The 22,593-nt window shown below is 39.4% G+C and overlaps 1 protein-coding gene across 2 annotated transcripts in view; it reads right to left on the bottom strand.

Annotated features, from left to right (window-relative positions):
- The window catches only part of LOC116723678 (plexin-A1-like), a 279,486-nt gene extending 257,107 nt beyond the window's left edge, over positions 1 to 22,379 (bottom strand). The window contains exon 1 of one of the 2 annotated variants that reach the window (XM_032568758.1): positions 22,177 to 22,379. The gene's annotated coding sequence lies outside the window, so the exon portion shown is untranslated. The remainder of the gene's footprint in view (positions 1 to 22,176) is intronic. The other variant, XM_032568767.1, reaches the window with a different exon arrangement.
- Positions 22,380 to 22,593: the final 214 nt, after the last annotated feature.

Genomic DNA, 22,593 nt, shown 5'->3' with positions numbered 1-22,593 from the left:
GTGATTAATTCTCACCAGGGGGGATCTAAAAGAAAGATACAGATGCTGGAAAACGAGTCCGTTCCAGTGACTTAGCTGCTCTGCTGATGAACCCGACCTCTGGACTTCCTGTAGGGAAGTGAAGGAAACATTTTACTGCAAGGGCCAATTAAGCACCATGGTGGTGTTACTGACATGTAGGAAAGCTAAACAACTGAAAGATGCTTGGTTCATGTGCAGTTCAAGGCTTGTCATATCAGTGTTCACAGCTAATGTTGATAATCTAGATTTGAACTCTTATTGATCCCTCTGCTGATTTAGCTGAAAATTACAGTCTTGTATTTTAATCTAAAAATAGGAAGTTACCATATGACTGACTGATCTGACTAAAAATGGAAAATTATACTCATCTGATCACAACTACGGCTGAAAGGGTTCACCTCGACTCATTTGAATGTTAAAAAAAAATTTTTATGCAACATCTTTCGTTTGCCATTTTATTTAAATACAAAACAAGTTGAACCAAAAATGTTTGTATCTGTTGGATGTAGTGCTTTTAGTGGCTGTTACACATCTAGACTTTTTCAAAAGATTATTTGTAAACTGTGTTGGCATTTTATTAGCTGAACGTTTCTCAGCGCCTGAGCCAAATGGAGAAAGTGTTTTAGAGTTTCACTCAGCAACATTTCTGATGACTTTGTTCTGTTTTTAAAACAATTCACAGAATACATCTTTGTAATATGAGCTCATATCAAGCTACAGAGTAACTTGATATGAGCTCATTACTGTTTTTATTTAGTGTGCCATGTTTGCTGCGGAGTGAACAAAGACTTAAGAGTTCATCGCAATTCAATTTCTGGTTACGTCGTGGCATGTTTTTTATATTCCTTTTTACGTACTTCTTGACTTTGGACAAGAAAATTAAACACTACTTTAAACTGGGGACACACCGATGTGACAGTTTGGGATGATACTATTATCCAATATTGCTGTTATGAGCAATAACTGATATTTACTGATACTTTCGACAGTGAACAAACAAACACACAACACTGACTCTGCTTTTCTGCTTCAGTTACACACTCCCATTGCTGCATCACTGCCACATGCTGTAGCAAATATCATAAGACCAAACACACACAACCAGCAATATGATGGAAACCAGACAGATATCTTAAAAAATGACTAACATGGGTCGATACCAATGCTAATGGATCTCTACTTTAAGCAAAAGGTGAAAACATTGCTTAAACAAAAACATTGCAAAAATCCAAATAAATACCTATTGAAATCAAACAGGTAACCATAAATCTAAAAAAAAACAAAAAACTAAGTCCAATGTTGGTCTAGAATACACAATTTCTGACAGCTCCACCTCCAGACATGAACATTTAGTTTCCACATCCTGTGACTTTCCATTTCAGATACATTTATTTCCTGTGAAGAACCATGAAGATGCTGAACTCATCTTGAACAAATTAATCACCTTCTCCTGACATTTCACTTCTCAACAATCTTGCTTTGAAGTTGCTCTTGTTCTTTAACCCAGACCGTCCAGCCACTCACTGACTCATCTATGAGGACTGGAAGGTCACTCCTGCAGCTTGTTGCGTTTTCCTAATGCATCTAGAGATGTGCATGATTTGCTCTTGTTAACCTCAAAGCAATATTTCATCCAGGCACAGAATCTCAGTGTAGATTTTGGCAGGCCTGCACCTTAAGGGCTTCATAAATAAGCGTCAGCATATGTTAGCCGTCCGAGTGGCTACGTTTTGGAACTGGCCTCCCTTTAGGGATTTCCTTCAATCAGAATGAAATAACTGCCCCAGAAGACAATTTTGGTTAAATGCTGGGATTTCTATTTGATTGTGTGGTTTGTTTTGTTAAATAACAAGAATATTACTGTTTTTTTATTCAGTGATTACAAATCCAGTTAAAGTACTCATATGTGATATGAGTACTTATCCTACCCTCATAACAACAGGGTAGGATTATCCAACTTAGAGTCAAAGCTAAATGATCTCTAAAGATGTTTTTAGAACATGTAGCTGCTGAAAAGAGTAGAAAAACAGACATCGTATAGGTTTCCCTAATGTTGACCTCTCAGCATGGATCACACACTGAGTCCATTTGAAAATGAAAACAGTATTAACAGTGAAATAACAGGATTACCGATTTTATTCACCCACAAGACGACAACCTGCTGCTGCTGGATAAATATTAGGTGATCCCAAGTTACAGTCCGTGTCCTCATCATACTGCGGCTCAGTGCTTTTTCTTTTCCTTCAGGCATGCGGATGGGACACCCCCGGGCCCGAGGGTCAGAGAGGGCGTGAGAGCATAGAAAAGCCCGGCAGGGGGACGCAGACGGACAGAGACGGAGAGCGTCTCAGTGGATCTGCTTCGAAGGCAGCAATCTAATACTGTAAACATGTTGCGTTCCCCTTAACCTGGGGGACACAACCGGCCCCCCTGAGGATGCTGGGAGGAGATTATCAGAGGAGTTCACAAGGTTGTTTCCAGTCAATCCTGACAAGCCGCTTGGTCTCCTTTGTGGTTGCTATGCTGTTTTTTTTTTTTTTTAAGCTGATCAGAGATCCACTAGAAGAAGAGCTGCTATATCTGGGTAGAATATTTAGTGGAAACTGAGTTTATTCATAGACATATCCTACTCCTGTAATAAAAATACACTCACGGTTTTTTGTAGTAGCAAATGGGCTATGACTGGTGATTTTATGGAAATCACCAATCTTTAAAAAAATCTGATACCAATATGTTAATTTTTTGTATTTAAAGTAGCTAAATATAGAAACAAAGGTGCTAAGTTGGCAACAGTGGGGTAACTATTGCAGACGTGACCTGGTGGGCGAGTCTGTCAGTCAGTAATCTCTAACAACAGAGCAAAACGGGACAGTGGAGGATTTTCAGGCCTTTGCAGAGCTAGATCGGTAGGCAAAGTTGGTTCTCTTACAAATATCAGCCAACTGCAGATCTTGCAAAATTAAGGAAATCGGGGCTAATATTAGTGTAAAGTTAATTCTTAGTTGAATCCATCAGTTTATTTTTAAACTACAAAACTTGGACAAGGCAGAAACCTGAACTCTTCATTGCTGCTGCACGACTGACACAAAGTCCAAACAAAAATCCAAAGCAGGCGGTTTGCCATCAGCCCATCCAAGAATTTATTTAACTTCCAACTATCCTTTTTCACCAGTTAAGATTTCAAAATATCTGAACCCTGTAACTTAAAAAAAACAAAACAGTTTCACAATATGTAATGCTTTATCTAAAGAAACACAACAAACATCTATACTTTTGGATAATTTCTGTTTCATTTTTGTCAAGTGTTCTTGAGTGTTTTGAAAGGTGCTGTCAAATAAAATGCATTATTATAAATATTATTAATTATTATTATTATTATCATTATAAATATAATGATATATTTAGAATCATATAAATATATATGATAACAGTTTTGATTGCTACATTTATACTAGTAGTTCTTTATATATACTGTGTGTACCGTCGTATCTTGGAAATACCTTTACTTTGAAAATTTGGAATGAATCCTTTTTAGTTAAATGTCATGAACATCACCAAAAACATACTGAAGTCAGACTTCCGACTTGAAAGTGTGAGTTTCTTTAACAACTCCAAACCAAAATGGCCATGGCACATGTAAAACATCATGACTGGAAATATTAAGCCAGATTTTTAACACTTATAACGATTTCTATTCCATTAAATCAATCCTTTTACTGAAACGTCAGTCACACATTTCAGTAAAAGGATCTTAAATCGTAGAAATGTTATGGTATTGGCAACTAACATATCCCAGTTGAGAGAAATAGCAACCCATGCCAAAGCTATTATTGTTTTCCAAAATATTTTACAACCCTAAAGCAGAAATAAAACACCACAACGATACCCACCCAAGTAAGAATGTTTCCATCTAACTTCAGGACATCTTTTCACTTCTGGTATCGACTCTCTGTCCTACCAAAAGCACCCGGTCCAAATAAAACATATGATGTGCACCATTTCTGAGTTGGTATCTGAAACACGTCCGAGTCAATAACAGGACTCATCACTTCATCCAAGTCCGTGAAGCGAAGAAGCAAATTTGAGTTAAAGATATGGGCATGCAGAAGCCATGAATGGGGAAGAAAGATTGCTTACTGAGCTGCTAAGCCTCAAGCCAAACAACCACAACTTTAGGCCACAATATTAGACTAAACAAGTAGGAAAGACTGCAAGAAGCAGACCATTAACTGAGTTATCGTGGTGACTAGCTTTTACAGTTGACCCTCCTAGTATTAATCAAAGCCATCAAAGACAAGGTTATGAGGCACATTCAGTTTGCCGAGTTGCTGACTTGTTCAGAAATGTAAATATTCTGAAAACTGAGATAGTCTGCAACTATCTAAAAGCATTTAGACGGAGAAAAATGGCTGCCTTCTGATAGCGTTGCCTGTTTTGAAACCTGCAGTCTGGAAAAACAAGCTGTTCATTTCGCCAGGACGTTCTGGCACAGAGCAACAGGCCACCTTCGGTGATGCCAGAGATAGAGAAGTGATAGCTTTCGTCAAACCCTCCCGTCCCAAGTTTCAAATCTTTTGGACCGTTTTCAATCATGATGCATTTTTCTCAGTTCTCTGAGCTTGGCACTGACAAACTATTTAGCTGGCTCGGTTTGTTTACTTGTTTTTGTCTCACCCTATAAGCTTTTTTCCCCCTCTCATCATAAAACACCAGGAAAGTGTTAACACATTCAGTTGAATATTTTTTTCTTCACTCGTGTGGAAGGATTCTGGTTTGGCCTAAATATACTTCTGTCAGGTAGCCAGAGATGTATTTTGTTGGGAGATTTTTTTTAGTAAAGATTTAGCAGAAGGAAACAGAAATAGCCTCGTGTAACAATATGTCCACTCTAAGGGGTAAGCACATTAAAAAAAGGAAAGTTGTGTCTGAGCAGGTTTTTAATTTTAGAAGAATTCAAAAAAGAGCAGTTCTAATAAAAAAAAAACCCATGAATCCTAAGGAAAAATCTGTACAGACATCTTTCTGGTTATGTAGTGTTTGTTTTCTTTCAGGTTTATTGGCATTGATTGTCAAAGCAGCATTCAGTTTCTATGCGCCACATATCTGCAACAAACTTCCAGAAAACTGCAAAACAGCTGAAACACTGAGTTTCCATGAAATCAAGACGAAAGCTCACCTGGATAGAGTTACTTTTGAGCCATAATAAATGGAAAAATTTATGATTTTAATGATTCACTCTTCTTAATGTAATGTCTGTCACTGGTTTGTCAATTGTCACTTGTATGTTGTTTTTATGACGTTTTATTTTGTGTTTTTATGATACGAAACACTTTGAACTCCCTGAATGTGCTATAAAAATAAACTTGACTTATTGATTAAAAGTTCAAAAAACAGAACAGCAAACAAAATCTAGTCTTGTAACAAAGCAAGACAATTGTAACCACAAACGGTTTCAAACAAACATATGTAATAAATTCCACCAAATTTTATTTTCATTAAATAGTATATATCAGCAAAGATGGAAAAACAATAACTGTGCAGAAATACTAATTATGCCTGTGTGTGCCTGGGTGTGTGTGTGCATGTGTATGTGTGTGGGGGGGTGCGTGTGTGGGGGCGTGTGGAGGGGTGTGCGCCTGTGTGGGGGTGTGTGTGTGTGTATTGGGGGTGGGGGGGGCTACAAACAAGAGGAAAGCTCTGTGGATTGCAAAAACTAGTCCTATTTCCAGTGATAAAATCTGTTAATCTGGCTCCCCCCCTCCCGCTGCATTAGCCCCGCTTGCTTTTCCTAAAGGACCTCTGGAGTGAAGTAACGCTCGCTGCAACTCACACACTCTGGTGGAGAGGGAGCCAGATGTTTGAGTTGATATACCCGCTGCATTCAAGTAGTAATCTCCTTCACCGTGTTATTGGAGCTGACATAGTCTTTCGCCAGCAGGCGCATGTTTCACATAAACAAGACATCAGCGGCTATAGCTGCGGCGTATAATCAACATACCACTGTCAGCGATCTGGCTGCCTGACATGTATGGTCTGTTGCTAAAGCACTATGAGGCAAAACGTACCAAACCGACAGAAGAATTGATGCATGTTCGAATGTGTCTGTATTAAGAAGTCAATCTACATCTGGAATAAAAAAAAGCTGTGACTATGCATATGTGTGTGTTTACAAGTGTGTGTGTTAAAGCTTCTGCTCTGCTCTTGTAGCCTCTTTTTCCAGGCCTGCAGAATGTGGAAAAAATGCGCCGGGACTCCAAGCGTGAAGGGAAGTGCGAGAAAAGCTGAAATAGGAAAATTTCATTTCTCCATTAACCATGTTGTAGCTTAGCCTGGCAAATCTATGTTTGCTTGAAAAATACACAGCAGCAACAAAAACGCTGCCCCTTTTCTGTCTTCCATTGTTGAAAAAAATATGAAAACGGACAATAACAAAAAGATTGCAGGAGGATGACATCACCAATGCGTCTTGCAACGATTACTTGGGGTGCGCTAAAGTGCGATAAGTTTTGGATTTGGTGCACACATCTGTGACAGTTTACAGTGCAAGAGTGTGAAGAACAGTCCCGACCAGAGAGGAAGGAATTTGACCTCTCACCCTTACCATGGACCCTCTGTGGCCGCTGCAGCAGCCTTATCTGATTGGTCTGTCTGGCGCTTTAATCATTTTCAGAACTCGAGCTGTGGCTCAAAAACTGGAGGGAAGGAAGGGAGACGGAGCCGCTCTTTGAAAAGGAAAACTTAAAGCACATTTTGCATTATTAGATAAAGCTGTAAACAGAGCCCTAGCCACAAACACAAATATGCAAACATCCATGATAGGCATAACCACACATATCTACATCTGAACAGAAACTGGAATGTAGGTAATTCTACATCTTTGTCTCTGATTCGTGCCTACACAGCATGCCTACAGTGTGTGACAGAGAAAATGACAGTTTTTTATCGAGCGCTGCAGTTTAACCCCCGCTAATCCCTTCAGAGTGGCAGAGCTTTATGGTCAATTCACACTCTTTTCAAGCTTTTATGGCTCCCCTCTCTCCAGCTGCAGCCTCCAGAGTAATCCCCGCAGAAGAGGTGGCCGAACATCAAACAAGAACTCGAACAGACCCGTCACACACGCCGACACCGACACGGATGTACCGAACCTAAAGCCGCCGAAACAACACCCTAACGGGGAAGAGAGGTGTTTCTTAACACCCGTGGAGATTGACTTTTCATCAAAATCCTAATTATATCTCGTCAATGAGAGAAAAACACTTTGGATAGCAGATCAATTCAAGCAGTTTGTTTTCATTTATGGAAAGATGGCGGCTATCTGTGACACTGCCATGGTTAAATTTGAAGGTTACGCTTGGGAGTATTTATCTTTTTTATGCATTATTAGTTTGAATTTCTGCTTTATGTGTGGCACAAATATTTGCTACAAGCTTTCACACAGCAAGTGTAAATTATTCTGTAAAATTACGAGTCTATAGCTGTGTTTTCATTACAAATGTGTGCTAAACTTTGTCAATATTCTATAAATGTAAAAAACAAAAAACATTTTTACAATTGCTGTGATTCCATTAAATAAGAAATGCAATTAAAATCACAGGTGAATAAGTTTATTCACATGATAATTCACTAAAACAACATGCCACACCATCAACATCAACTACTTCCTGTTTTCTTCATCATGGTATGCACCAATGACATCATCTGGTTGTTGATCATGTGACTCGTGTGATGTGAAAAAAGTGTTTATTTTCCAAACTACATCTATCATTTGTCCAACACAATCTAACACCAACATGCTTAGCAGATCTGTGGACCGAAACGACCCACCTTCACCCCACAAACAAAACTAAAGAATTCAGTCTGAAAGGGTTGAATATTTTAAGCTAAAAAGAACCAATTAGAAAATCCTAACAAACAGCCAGAGAAAAGAAAAGTGTCTAAGAAAAGTAAAACACAACAAAAAATTTGAAGCCAAACTAAAATCAACTCAGTATGAATTTTCCCCTTCAAAATTTCACACCTACTGTATAAACAATTCATTTCACACCAGTGTGCTTCTCCACTCGCCATCAGTGTATTTCTCTTGGCAGTATTTAGATAAATTATTATGACAAAAAAATTTATAAAATACTCAAACCTCACCAAAGATTCACATTACATTTTCTTAAGATTCACATTACATTTTCATTTGAATCATTTTCGGTACTAATTTCTGTTTGGACCAGTTGACTTTTATAAAATATTATACAACATGACAGATACAAGCTGCAGTATATGGAATACCTTATAAAGGATTGTTTTTTACATGTTTGTTAAAACTATCAACACGTCATGACAGTACTGAATACTCCTAGTGCTATTTGTAGAAATACAGTCAGAAACAACCAATCTTAGCGCTGTGAATCATGCCCTTTTTTTTCTTTTTATAAAGGTTACATACTGCAGCTTTAAACCAAAGTAAACATGTACATACCATGACTAAGTTATTTTAAACCTCACATGATAAAAACCGATTCAGTCTGTACAAAGTCTTCTGTAACACGTAGCTTCTTTTCATTACTGAAAAAGCCATTTACGGAAAGTTAAAAAAATTTGAAAATGGCAAATACTCCAAATAATTAGCACATGGAAAAGCTCAAAAAATAAAGTCACTCCACTGAAGGTCATAATTCACATTTAAGATTCCCCAATGTCGTCTTTTTCAATCAGTTATAAATTATTTGGTGATTTATTGGTTCCTTCTGAATATATACCACTTTTCATTGAGTTTCTGCATCTGGTTCTGAAATCTATACACGCTATACGAGAGGTTTCCCCCTCCAACACCTCTCTCTGACAAGTACTGTTGGTTTTATAGATCTCCGCAGACCGACTGGAGGAGGCTTTGCTGCAGGCGACTTTTCTCTTTAATGCGAAAAAAGCAACAATTCCCTGCATCCATTGACTTTCACACTCTGAATGCTCAGCCACAGCCAAATATCTCATCATGTCTTTCTTTGACACAGATTGCGTGCAACAAGACTAATTACGGAAGTGATTTTTTATTTTCCTATTAGTTAAGACGCACATGGGAACTACAGATTAAAAGTGCAGAGAAAAAGACTCGGATGCAGGCATGCATGAACTGGGAGAATGAAAGATGAAGCTGGATTCCTGCAGGAGAACACAGTCGACTACATCAGCACGCAGCGCGAAAATGAAATGTTGTGTCGAACCGCCACATACACACCACCGCTTCCTCGGTTTCACAAGAGGAAAGAATTCAAAACGGTGAGTGCAGGGGTAAGGCATGAAAAACACACACACACACATACACTAATGCTCAAAAACAAACCTCCTGGCTACACTCACACACAAAACATGCTGACTTAAACACACACGGGCAATTTCACCAAAACCACAAACACAAACTCTCACTGCATGCAGTAAGACACATAGAGCTTTGATGCGCACACACACACACACACACACACGCCTGCCCGCACACAAGATGTGTGTGGAAGTGTATGAATGCGAGGAACTGCTCCATTTCTCTCATTAAGGAGAAGGAGCTGCCTGCAGCAAAGCCTCCACAAGTCGGTCTGCTGAGATCTGTAAAACCAACAGTACTAGTCGGAGAGAGACGGGAGGAATAAAACAGTCAAACACAGAGTTTAATCGGCAAAACGGATGAGGAAACTGAATGGAAGTGGGTTCATGAATAGAGTCGCAGAAGAACCAGAGCAACCTTAAGGTTATTTGACTCTTAAAATCTGTGACGTTTTTAATCTGGAATTGCTGGTTGATGGTACCTCGCAGCGTTTGATCCGCGCTGTGGGCTTTTTCTGCATGGAGTCTGAATGTTCTCTCCATTCGGAGAGACAGTCCAAAACCTCCCACAGTCCAAAACCAGTCCAAAAACACGACTGTTAGGTTAATTGGGCTCTCTAAACTGCAGTTAGGTGAGAGTCAGTGTGCATGGTCAGGGTAGCAGTAAGTCAAATTCAAGACTTTTTAAAACCTTTTTAATGTCACCTTGAATGAATTTTAAGAAGGAAAAAAAAACAGAATTATACGGTATGGCAGTGGGATCCTGCTGTATTTTAATCAATAGCAAAAATTATTGCATTTCTGGGGTTTGTTTGTGGTGAGGCAGTGGTGAAAACAAACGTCATTATTCAATGTGCCCCAGACTCACATCCACACCTAAAACAAGAAACTCCTGATGCTCAAATCACATTTGGTCTGAACGCAGCTTCAGACTAAATGCGATGGTGGTGATGTCACTCCCTCTCCATTCATTTCCTGCAGAACATGCACAGTAAGATGACGACTGATAGCCATTCTGCAGCGAAGCAACTGTCAAATTTTCGGCTCATGAACGTAGTAGACGTGGACATGTGGGCTTGCAACTCGGCACAAGAAAATTGGAAAATGTCCGACTTTTGTTGCCGTCGTGTCCCGTTGTAGCTGCCCTGGCTACTGCTAGCTTGGTTGCGTCTATCAGGGGTAATGGGCTCAGCACACAGGGTGTGACAAACGACAGTGAAGGGAAAGTCATCACCACTCGGGATTCAACCCATAAAAACAAATATACAATGTCCCAATAAAGATGAAACAAGTCATGCTCTCAAGGCTTAGGAAAAAATTTCCTTGCAGAAGAACAGAGGATTGTAATCTACTCCAAGCTAAATACAATTGTCTGTAAAATTAATTTAAACATGTCATTTATAGCTTTGTTTAATTATTAAATGAAAAATGTGTAACATAACATGATCTAATTTTAATTACAGTCTGCTTTATTTCATTTAAAACACAATTTAACATATTTTGACTATTAGAAACAAGAGAGAGGCTTTGTTTTCTCTTCTCACAATCTTTGTGGTAGAAACAGGATTTTTAATAAACCTTTACACCGAGACTCTTTTCCTCTCACACTCAGAAACCCACTACCATACAGGTGCAGCGAGTCGGGTGACCCTCTCAGTATCAGCAGACATCATTTACATAAACACCACAGTGCAGGAAAACGAACGCAACAAACAGCCCTCTAGAGAATGAGAGTTCAGGGTAATTAACCCGTTTAATCCCACCGGCAACAATTGTTGCCAGACATTTTTTCTAACTTCTGGAAGCTCTAGAACAATTGTTTTGACTTTTGGCAGCTAATTGAAGTTTTAAAATAAAATAACAATGTGTCAACTCTAAGCAATATCAATTTCATGTATCTAGTGTGAAAGGTCACATGACCAGACCTCTTTACTTCCTGCCTGTGACGCTGGAGGTAAATGTCAGTTACAAACCTGTACAAGAGGAAGTCAGTAAAATATTTAAATAAACAAATATAAATAAAATATTTTCAACATATGTTTATATATCATATGTTCTACTGATATATAAAGAAAATTGTATCCCTTCATTCATCTTTTGATCATAAGAGTGAATGTAAGCATGGCAACAATTGTTGCCACTAGCATAATACATAGACAGCACTATGCTATGTGTCCATAGCTCTGCTGTTTATTCTATATACCTTGCTGTTCCCACACAGCTTAAAAATGTCAGATATTTTAGATCTTCTAGACCTGAAGGAACCTAGAAATGATGTCTTCTCCATCACTGTCATTCCCACAGTTGAAGCCCTCTCTTATTTCACCCCCCAAAAGGCAAATCTTTACACAAAATGTGGCCTAATCACTGAACGACAACTACAAGATGACGCCACACTTGAAACTAGTTTAGGACAGGGCCAAGGTGGAATACTTGGTCTGATGGAACAGGAAGGATTTCCTCTCAGATGCAGATTGGTTCATACCAACATTTTCTCCTGACTTTGCCTCATTGATGAAATGACCAAATGAGGTCAAAGGTCAATCGGCACATTGAGACAATGACATCTGCAGGATGTGGCATTGAATCTTTATGTATCTAAAATATTTTTGAACACTCTTGTAACCATTCTTTGTTATAGTAAGTTATGCATGTCATGATTTTTCTTATTTTTTTTTATATGTATAAATAGGCCAGATTTGTGCAATACAGACTATGCAGTTTCCCACCGGCAACAATTGTTGCCGAGTATAAAATCTACATTTTCACTAGCATAACCAACATAAAATGTAATAATTCATAAATATCATGTGTTAGGGAGGTCCAAGCATTGAAATGCATGCACTTATTTTGCAGGAAAAAATTTGGGATTAAAGGGGTTAAGTACCTAGGGATAAAGGTTCAGAGAACCACAATGGAAATATGCATATACAGTAGAAATATACTAAAACATAAAACAAAGACCTGAAAAGTGGGTGAATGAGAAACACCTTGTAAAGTGGTTTGTAGTACATGGATGGAGCTTAAAACGCTCTGTATAGCTGTGGACCATTTACCATGCCACCTGTAAAACTGTGGTGAGCGGCACTCTGCAGACAAACATCCTGAAGATTTACAACATTATGGAATACATGGGTTGGACTGATGTTGCTTTACATTCACATTAGCCTGAATTCCACACTAAACCTGGAGTGTTTTAATGTCCACATACAGCACAACATGGAATTAGTTTGTGACTTGTTGTTCAAGAGGACCTGATATGGATAAATGCAAGAAAATTGAGAGCATAAGCCAAAATACTTCCTCTGAAGTCAAGAACTTCAGAGGAAGTATTTGGGTAAATTAGAGATTTTTGTGAACAATTTCTGATCTCAAGTTTTTTGATGAGCTTTTTTTGTTTTTGTTGCCAATTCCAGTTTTGCTTTACGTACTAAAAAGATGCAAGATCAACATTTAAAATATTAATTTTTAGCCTTTCCAGATAGGAGCGGTCATTAACTCTTTGTATTATGAGCAGAAAGAACTGGTGTAAAACAGGGTTGAGCTATTTTAAAGCAAAATGAAAATTAGTCATTTTAAAGTTTGAGTTCACATTTTTCATGAGTTTTAGTAACCTATATTAGCAACAAAAAAAATCCCCTTCTACATGAATCCAATGGAAAAATGTAGAGCCCCCAAAATTTTAAAATCTAGCATCTTTGGTGATCCAGGCTAAAACCTCTACAAGATTCAACAAAGTAACTATGCTGTGCTATGTTCAGCCTTCCTGTTATATGATGAAGTCTTGCTCTCTCTCTCTCCTTCACAGCCTGGATGAACCAGACATGTATTGAACTGTCATAGAAACTATTGCTTCTTTCAAAATAACCTAGTATCTGAATCACCCTGGAAACAACTGTTTGATGTCAGTAGCTGATTTCTCTGTGGATCTTTAATTTTAACATGATTTTTTTTTCATTCCTTTGTTTTTCATTTCTTTTAAAATTAGCTATACTCTTGACTAAAAGAGGAGCTTGACAAAAAATGAATAGGTAAGAGGGCAAAGCAACTAGTGGCACAGTATCAACTCAAACTACTTGAGAATAGGAACAAAAAACAGCGATGGGTAGAAGAACAGAAAATAACAGCCCCAATGGACACAAGTTATTCAGTAAAGTCATTTTGCTAAACAAAGGTTTCTTGTGGTTGTGTCACTGCAGCTTTCACCAAAAGAGTGAAATGCAACACTTTCTCCCTAATTTAAGCCCACTTGTAGCCCCCTGTGTTTCTTGATGGCTAAATTGCCTGTCTGTGTCGCCTTTATATTGGCTTCCAGCGCATTGCAAGCTTATAAAAGTGGCAATTCATGGGGTAGCTTTTAAATGGTTAGGGAGATGCCTTAGCACTGCTGTTTTGAGAAAGAGAAGCTCGCGTTGGCTTAAATGGATTTGAGTATGTTTTTGACCCAGCGATTTGCTTTATTGATGAGTGGAAGCAGTTATATCAGAACTGCAGCAATCCTGATTCTTGCGAGGCTCCTCCGTCCTGCAGAGTCCAGATGAATATGAAGAGGAGGAAACTGAAGCTGGACTGACAGATCTTCACTTTTAGGGACTCCAACAGTCACTATACAAAACTATAAAAGCAAAGCAAAAGCCAGACACCTGCCACTGAGTCCTGCACTCTACCCCTTCCTGAAGCTCGATTGTCCTGACACTCTAACCCCATCGACGGCCAGTTTGTTGCAAAATCAATTAGCTGATCACAATCCAAAACAATCAGATGGGCTAAAATAAATCACATTTGCTTACTCTGCAGATGTTTCATTAGAACAGCAGCTGCTACGTCCTTCAGCAAAGCGCTAAACCTGAGAGAAATGCCTCTGATCATGGAAAACAATATGCATCACATATGGCTCTATGATCCTATTTCTGAACGCACAAAGTCATTGGCAAAACATTATAGTAACTCCCCCATTCCCATTCACATACACACACCCCCACACACACCCCCACCCACACGCCCACACACACACAGTATGACTAAGCACTCAACAAAATGAGATGTGTGTGCGCAGAAGCATGTGTGTGATGATTAGGGGAGTGTCACTATAGGAGCTGACTCAGCGTTCCTGCCCGTCGTTTTACTGCGGCCTCCTCCTAGCAGAGCCAACAGGGATCTCTGAAAATGGTTAAAACATTAAATCGATGACATCGCCTGCTTACCTGATATTTTTCAGCAGCTGGTAAATTGGTTTTGTCAGCAGCCTGGCAAATACACTGACATATTCCTTATGTATAAGTACTTTCTGCCCTCCTGTGTCCTTTCCTTGCTTGTCCACATGGGTTTTAGTTTTGTCACAGCTTTTAGGGCCATAAATTTGTTTTATTCATTAGTGATCACAATTAGTCATCCTGAAAACTTTTATGAAAGTTATCCAAAACACTGGTAACAAAAAGATGGGATCTTGATTTATAGCTAAGTTCCAGCACAGGTTATTCAAGACTGAACACACCAGCGGCGAACACACTTAAATCAAACTCTTATTCACAAAAGAATACACCAGACACCAAGCAAGAAAGAAAAAATGGATGCTTACATTGTTTAAGTCCCTTATCAAATACTTAAAGAACTTTAGATTGATTACATGTCCATAAATGGGGAGTTCCTGACCCAAAATGATGTACTGTAAAAACTGCATGTCCTTCGGTAAGGTCCCAACTGGCTGGAATGTGTATGAAAATGTAAAAATATTACAGTACAATATATTCCCTTACCTTTGTTTCTTCCTGTACACAGCATAATAATAAAAATAAGTAGAAGACACTGCCCTCTTGACTCCCTTTTCTTCTTCTTTTGTTCTTCCATTTATCATTTTGTTAACCTGACATGTTTTCTTCTTTGCTCTACTGGCTTCACCCTGTTTTTCTGTACTGGTTGCATCTAAGATATTCAAATAAAATGCAGCTGGGCTCAATGCTAATGGACACAAACGCTTCAAATCACGGAGCACTTGACGTGCCTCCACATGGACTTTTAATGTAAACCAGACGCGCCTGATGTTCAAAACCCGTTTGGTGTGAACGCACCATTAAGCTGAACAGTCTCCTGAGTTGGTAGATTTTAAATATGTGTTACTTTACGTGAAGGTAAAAGTTTTTGCGTTAAAATGGTTCGATGAAAAGATAAAGAATAAAAAAGTCTTGATAGCTAATTTGGAGTATTTTTTACATATCGTACTAAAGGATGTGGTACCATTAAATATATGAAAAGCCAAAATGAATTTTTTAAACGTTTTTAAATCTGGCCCATTATTTACTGTTTATTGAGGCTTACAAATGCAATGAAGCTGATTTTGTCATTACTTGTAAACAAAATCTGGTTAGCCATAGGAAAGAATGTGGGTAAAGCTTAGTAAGGCCAAAAGGGTTTTCATTTTGGTCTTCATCTTTATGATGCTGCAAACGTTCACCAAAACTAAAAGCCAAAAAAAGGTTGTAGAGTCACATCTATCACTACCCTTCCATTTAACCTCTTCACCCTTCCAGTGTTCCAATTTCTTCAGCCTCCTTCATCTGGTCACTTCACCTCCCTTCTTTATTGTGCTCTGGCAGCAAGCAAAGACAGCACACAATCCATATATTACCGCTTTTCACAAATCCTTTCACCTTCACGGACCTCTCCAATTCCTCTTCATGGTCATTTCTTCTCCACTTTGACACAGGGAAAAAAATCCCATTGTCTTTAAATCTCTCGTTTCGCTGTGGAATACAATTATTTTCTTGAAGCATATTGCAGCTCTTTCAGAAGCAAAGGCGGGTTTCACTCTCAGGTCAAATGCTTTTGCGATTTCCTTTGAAAGAATTGGGGAAAATTGAACTTTTTTCATAAGGTGTAATGTGGGACTTTGAGCCTACTTCCAAACATTCAAACAGTTTGCTCTCTCTTAGACTGCAGCCTCCCAGAGCAAATGAAGCATGTTAAAATTAATCCTTGCAGCAGGTACAAATGGGTATAGCATTAAATGTTCTTCATAGCATTAAATAATATACACAGTAAATGTATTCATACCTTGTAACCTTTAACATGTATTTCCCATGTTATAACTAAAAACCTTTATGTATTTTATTTGGGATATTTTCTCTTAGGCAAATGAAAAACCTAATGCTAATAATGGACCAGGAAGTGGTTTGAAAAGTGGACAGAAAGATTGGCTGAGTGAAACACAAGGCAATAATGGAAGCTAACCTGTCAAAAGTTTCACCTTCCATGGATGCTGTGGTGGCGCTGAGGTTAAACACAGCCCACATAAGGAGGCCTTAGTCCTCAGTGTGACCATTGCAGTGTGATCAGCCTGATGATCTTTGCCACATGTTTCCCCCCCTCTCTCGTTACTCACTTTCCTGTCTGACCACTTTCAAATAATGGCCACTAGGGCCAACAAAACCTTAAAAAAAATAAAAAGAAAAAATTAAGTTTCACCATCCAGCAGGACAACCGGAAATCCAATGGAAAGGTTCAGATCAGCCTGGTGTGGAAAATTACAGATGGGCTCACAGCATTGGACTTTTAAAACTATAGTTAGAGCTTTTGATACACCAAATCTAATTTAGGTGACCCTTTGTGAACTCATAATGAAAGTGCAGCAAAAAGAGGGTTTTTTTCTATTAACTTCTGACAAAACATCCAACTGGAAGTGTAGAAAGTAAAAGAGAGATCGGCATCTAAAAGCTATGTGCAAAAAAATAAAGAATGATGCAATTCTAACTTTGGATGTACAAGAAGGGAAAAAGTGTATAAAGAAGACATGTGTTTATGTGTTTATATGCAACAAACAAGACAAGCTGCCTTAACTTATGCTGCAAAAACAGGACATTCAGGGATTCTTTTTTCTACTTACTTATTGAGATATAGGTCAGGCATACACTCATACACACACACTCACAGCCAGATATATGCAGCATAGAAACTGATTATTTTTCTGTCTCAGCTGCTCAGACAGCACAGAACATACGGCAGAAATTGGCCAATTGGGACACTAAACACAAGCTGCGTGCTCCACAGAAGCAGAGGAAAATTGGGTTGAAGAAATTCTTTTAATTGCTGACAAAACGGTAGAAATATCTCTCCTCCGCTTGGACTCGGATGAGGAGCCACCCGCCCACATGGCCTCTGCCTCGCCATGAAAGCTCCTAAAGCAGGTGCTGAATACAATCAGAAAAGCTCCTTCATTAGCTAACGAAGCGACGGTTAGAGATCAAGGTGGCACGTCGCCTCCGTCCGCGGCCGCCCGTCACATCTGTGCCCCATCAAAACCGTCTTTTCCCTTTACAAGGTGAACTATTTGAGTCGACCTGCCCCGTTTGATCTGCTGTGGCCTTTCAGACAGGGAGCTGGATCAAAAAGGTGCCAGCAGCTTTAAAGCAGCTCTACCTCTGTAGCTTGTTGCTATCCTCTTCTCCTCAATCCTCCATCTGACTCAGACACAAACTGCTTACAGCGTCACTCAGAAAAAAGTGGCTTTAAGTTCTAAAGAACACTGCATACTAGAAGTGTTAAGGTTATTGCCACAGGATATCATCTCTCTATGTCTGTCAAAGAAGTTTAGATTAAACATGTATTTTCTCTCATATCCACAAGTCTAGCTTTAAAAAAATCTCAAGTTATGTATTAGCCTGTTTAATTGCATAGAGGACATAAAACTTGCTATAAAATCTGTAAGAACAGATTTCAAAAAACACACCTTCCCATGAAAATATGTAACAGTGCTGTTTTGCACCTAAACACATCCAGAGTGCGTATGAGTGGAACTAAGTGCTAAAAGCAACGTTTTGTAGGGTAACTTTAAAAAGTCACACTAAGACAAAATATCAAGGACTCCCAGCTACTGCTAAACTCTGCTATTTGGGAACATTTTCAAGAAGCTACAGTGGAAAAAGAAAGGTGGACTAAACCACTGACATAATGTCAGTGGCTTTATGTCAGGGTATGCATTAAGGTATACATACCTAGGGTATGCATTTTTATTCCTGTTATTAAACAGGGAAAAAAATCAACTGATAATTACTATGAAAACATCTACATACATGAGTACGATTTCAATTTATCTTAAATATACTGTGGAGATATTCAAGCATTGGGGTGAGGATGTAATGCCCGAATATCATGCTTTACAGTCCTGCTCTATTTAACATCTTAACTCTAGCGCAACTTTTACTGAAACACAACACGCAGTAGGTAAAGGCAAAAGAAAAACCACCAACCTCAACCACACTTAATGACTACCTACCTAGATACCTGTATCTAGCTCTGTGATTAACTGAAATACTTACCTAAACCTAGAAACTTATTTTAAGTCAATAATTCCATAATGTTGAATAAAAAGTGTACTAGTTCCACTGGTAGATTTTTCCCACATTATGCCAGTGGAACTAGTACATTTTCATCATTATTAAGGAATTACTGCCTTAAAAACGATATTTAAAGTTGTATACGAGTTAGCTTAGTCGTATTTCCTTGCCAAGATATTTGCACAAGAAACTAGATGAAAAGTACTTGGTAAGATTTTGCGCTTCTGCAGTGGACTGGTGACCCTGGTAGATAGCCTATAAAGAACAGCTGCTTTCGGACCAATATGATATCAATCCCCTTTGGTTATGAATAGGATGTTACCTAGAACAGAAAATACTTCAATAAGGTTTAGTTGTAACACTCAGTGTTAGACTATTCCCAAAACTAAAAGATCTGCATGATGTAGATTCTGCATGTGCACAAAGGCATAAAAAAATTAATTCAAAGGAATGGATATTACCATAAGCTTAACATTTTTGTTTTTATTTTAAATATATTTTTGTTTCAACTTTAAAGCTACTTTTCCTTTATCTTCCCGCACTTTAAATTTCCAGAATCTGAACAGCCTATCACAGAACTTGCTAATAAATGCATATCAAACCAAATGTAACTTAAGTTTATAATCAAATGTGCATTCATGTAGGGAAACCTAACATTAAGCAACTTTACTACATCTATTTTATAAAAATAAAGTAAAATGTAATCTAAGAACTGCTCTTCTGCAAAATAATCAGATTCCAACAGCAGCTAAATCAGACTATATTCATGTTTTGTTGTGAAACACCAATGTACCTTGCAGCAGCTCAACAGGAGAGAACTTGGCTCTCACATTGCTGGGTCGGCACTTCGCTTCCCACCGGGCCCCTAAACAGTACTTAAAGGTAGATTTCTGAAAGTGCCATGCATAAAAAGCTCTCGGTTTAATGTTGGTTTCATTCCGTCATGTAGTAGCAGTTATGGCGGTGCACGCCTCCTGTGGGTGTTTATCAGACTAGATAAACTTAAAGCGCTTTTATTGACGAGTTCTATTGTATATCTGTGCTGCCTCCTCTGCCTCCCCGCGTCTTTGTTTGTTGCAGCCTCTCTGGGCGAGGAGCAGCGGGGTTTGTGTCGATTCTCTGTGGCTCTCATCTCAGCCGGGGTCTGAGGCAGTTGGGCGGAGACCCCCGCTGCACCACCTGACCCCCATACACATGCACGCACACACTTGCGTTAGCCTAAATAAAAGCTTCCCAAATGTCGGCAAGGTGGTTTGTCCAATTAAACATGTATATTTAGCTAAAGAAATCTTCAATAAAACAACATTTAAACATGTAAAAAAAGGGGAGCTTTAGATATTCCACTATATTCACTTTTAATAATTTGCACTCTTCATATGTGCGTGGGAAGCGGCAAACTTGAAGTCTCTTTGACGGAAATTAGATACAGCACCCACATATCTACATAACACATTAAAAGATTGATCAGAGCACAGCAAGAAGAGGAGTTTCTATGTTCTAAGAACAAATGAATAATACAAGACTCCGAGAATAAACTGGGTAATTGGGTTAAAGGCAGCTCAGAGGGTGTACAGCTCACCGCTGTTGCCCAAGTCCGACACTGACTCATTAGGGGTTGAAAACCTCTATTTAAAAAAAAATAAATCCCTCCTCTCTACGCTCACAGGTGCAACAGCAACTCAAATGTTCCCGGCGGTCACAGTGTCGTCGGCGCAACGACAAACGCAGTCGCTCCGGGCGTCACGCCTCGGCTCCAAAGTGGAGGTGATGCTCAAGGATTCTGCCTTATCAAGGAGTCCCAGGGCAACTGTGTCATTATGACACATGTACTTTAAAAAAATTAAAATATTTCTCACATGTCCTTGCATTGCCTCTCCTCCACATCAGCTCACTCTCACTCATCCTCCTGAGCTCAAACCCCAAGAGGGATGGAAGTAGAAAGAGACGAGGGGGGGTAGGTGGAGGATGAGTAGGTATGTTCAGAATACGAAAGGGAAGGCTTTCCATTTTTCCCTCTCCCTACAAACACACCACCTAAAGATTTTTTTTTCGTTCCTCCTCCTCCTCTTTTTTTTCTGTGTGCTTGGCAGCCAGACCAGTGGCTCGTTGCCCGTATAGTCTTTCCAAATCAGCCCGCACCTACGCACATCACACAAGTCAAAAATTCATAAGGTGACACAAAACTGTCAGCGCATGTTGATGCGACTCCCGAATGATGGCAAAATGTTTGGATGTGGGTGGATGAGGGGCAGCAAACACACACACATGCACGCACACAGGTCCCCACAAAGACATAAAAACTTGGTACACATGCATGCGCGCACTCCCACACACACACAATTCCAGAGTGTCTCAGGCTCCTGAACACATAAACAGGGGTGCCGCCAAAAAGTTTACAAAGGGGTGGTTGATTAAAGGGGCGCAGGGGGCACGTAGAATTCAACATGAAAAGCTTTTTTACAGTGGTGAAGGTTGTATATGTGGTGGTGGGCACCAGAGGAGGGTGAGGAATTTAAAATGCTACAAAAAGTAAAAATTAAATTAACAAAGTAAATTAAATAAATCAGGGTTTAAGCCAATTTTAATATGACATTGTGACCTACAAGAATTACACCAAAAAATAAATATGAAATAAATCTATTAGTACACATTTAAACCAATGTTTAGGTTCAAAGTCTGGAAATCATATTCAAGCAACATCAATTCCCAGAGCAAACTTAAAAACATCTTACACCTTACAGTCTGATGCATCTCGAGAAAAAAAAATGGGAGGGAAAAAGATGATGGATGTGGAGGAGATATATGTGGAAGTATATCTCCTCCACATGTATCTGATGTGGAGGAGATATATAATTAATAATGAAATTCCCAGTTAGTGACACAAATTCATAGGGGTGGTCACCCTGCCTGTCCCTCATCTTAGCAGCGCCTCTGCAAACAAAATAGAGAATTAATTTTAGGGTTTCCAAGTTGGCTGGATGCCTTGAGTGAATTTCCATTTATTCAGCAAACCACATAACTACTTCGATGCACCAAACTGACACTAAACAAGCCCTAAAACTCACGTCCATGCATCCTATATTAATACACATCCACTTTGCATCCAAATTCCGCAGTGCCCTTATAGCAAAATTAAAGACCCCTCCGCCTCCTGCAAACAACTTGCGAAATTCCAGTTAAAACAAAACTGGGGATGTTCAGTCCTGTGGAAGATCCGCAACCTTCCAGCGTGCGCAACTGGCTGCTTTCGCCCCGTGTGCGCAGCGACAACCCGGAGCTGCTCGTTCAAAGCGCCAAAGTGCAAAATGTTAAAAATAAAAAAAAAAGGAAAAGAAGACGAAAAATGTTCCGTCGGAGTAGTGCATTCTTGGTCCAGGTGAAAACGAGAAAGCATCGCTCGGGAAAAAAATAACATAAGGAGAGACCAGAGGTATGATTGGAGGTGGTAAAGAATGGAGAAAATTATTTAAAAAACAAAAACAAAAAAAGTAGAGGGTGGAAAAAGTTTGCCTGTACTTACTTATTAAGCCGTGTTTTGTATTATCCCTGCTTGGCATTATTTCTTCTTTTCTTTAGGATGTCAGAGTTGCAGCAGAAGACGTTTCCATTCCCGCTCGGCTCGTCAGAGCAGCAGCAGCAGCAGCGATTCAAAAAGCTCAGCTCTGCAGATCCGTGCGCACAGGAGAGCAGCGCTCAGCATGAATGAGACAGGAGCTGCGGTTGGACTCCGGCATCCCCCTGCTACATACGGATGAAGAGGGAACAAGGAGAGAGAGAGAGAGATGGAGAGCTTAGTGAAAATGCGCCCCCCAGTGGATCCGGTGCGTTACATCGGGGGTTGCACGACGCACTTCTGCCAGGCGCGCATTGGTGGCAGCATTGGACCCGTTTCAGTCTGCGGCTCCGTGAGCTCCTTATCCCCTCCTTGTACTCCGGT

Source organism: Xiphophorus hellerii, chromosome 1, assembly GCF_003331165.1.
Source record: "Xiphophorus hellerii strain 12219 chromosome 1, Xiphophorus_hellerii-4.1, whole genome shotgun sequence".
Lineage (NCBI taxonomy): Eukaryota > Metazoa > Chordata > Actinopteri > Cyprinodontiformes > Poeciliidae > Xiphophorus > Xiphophorus hellerii.
The sequence above is the reverse complement of the archived record's forward strand: the minus strand, read 5'-3'. Positions and strand labels throughout refer to the sequence as shown.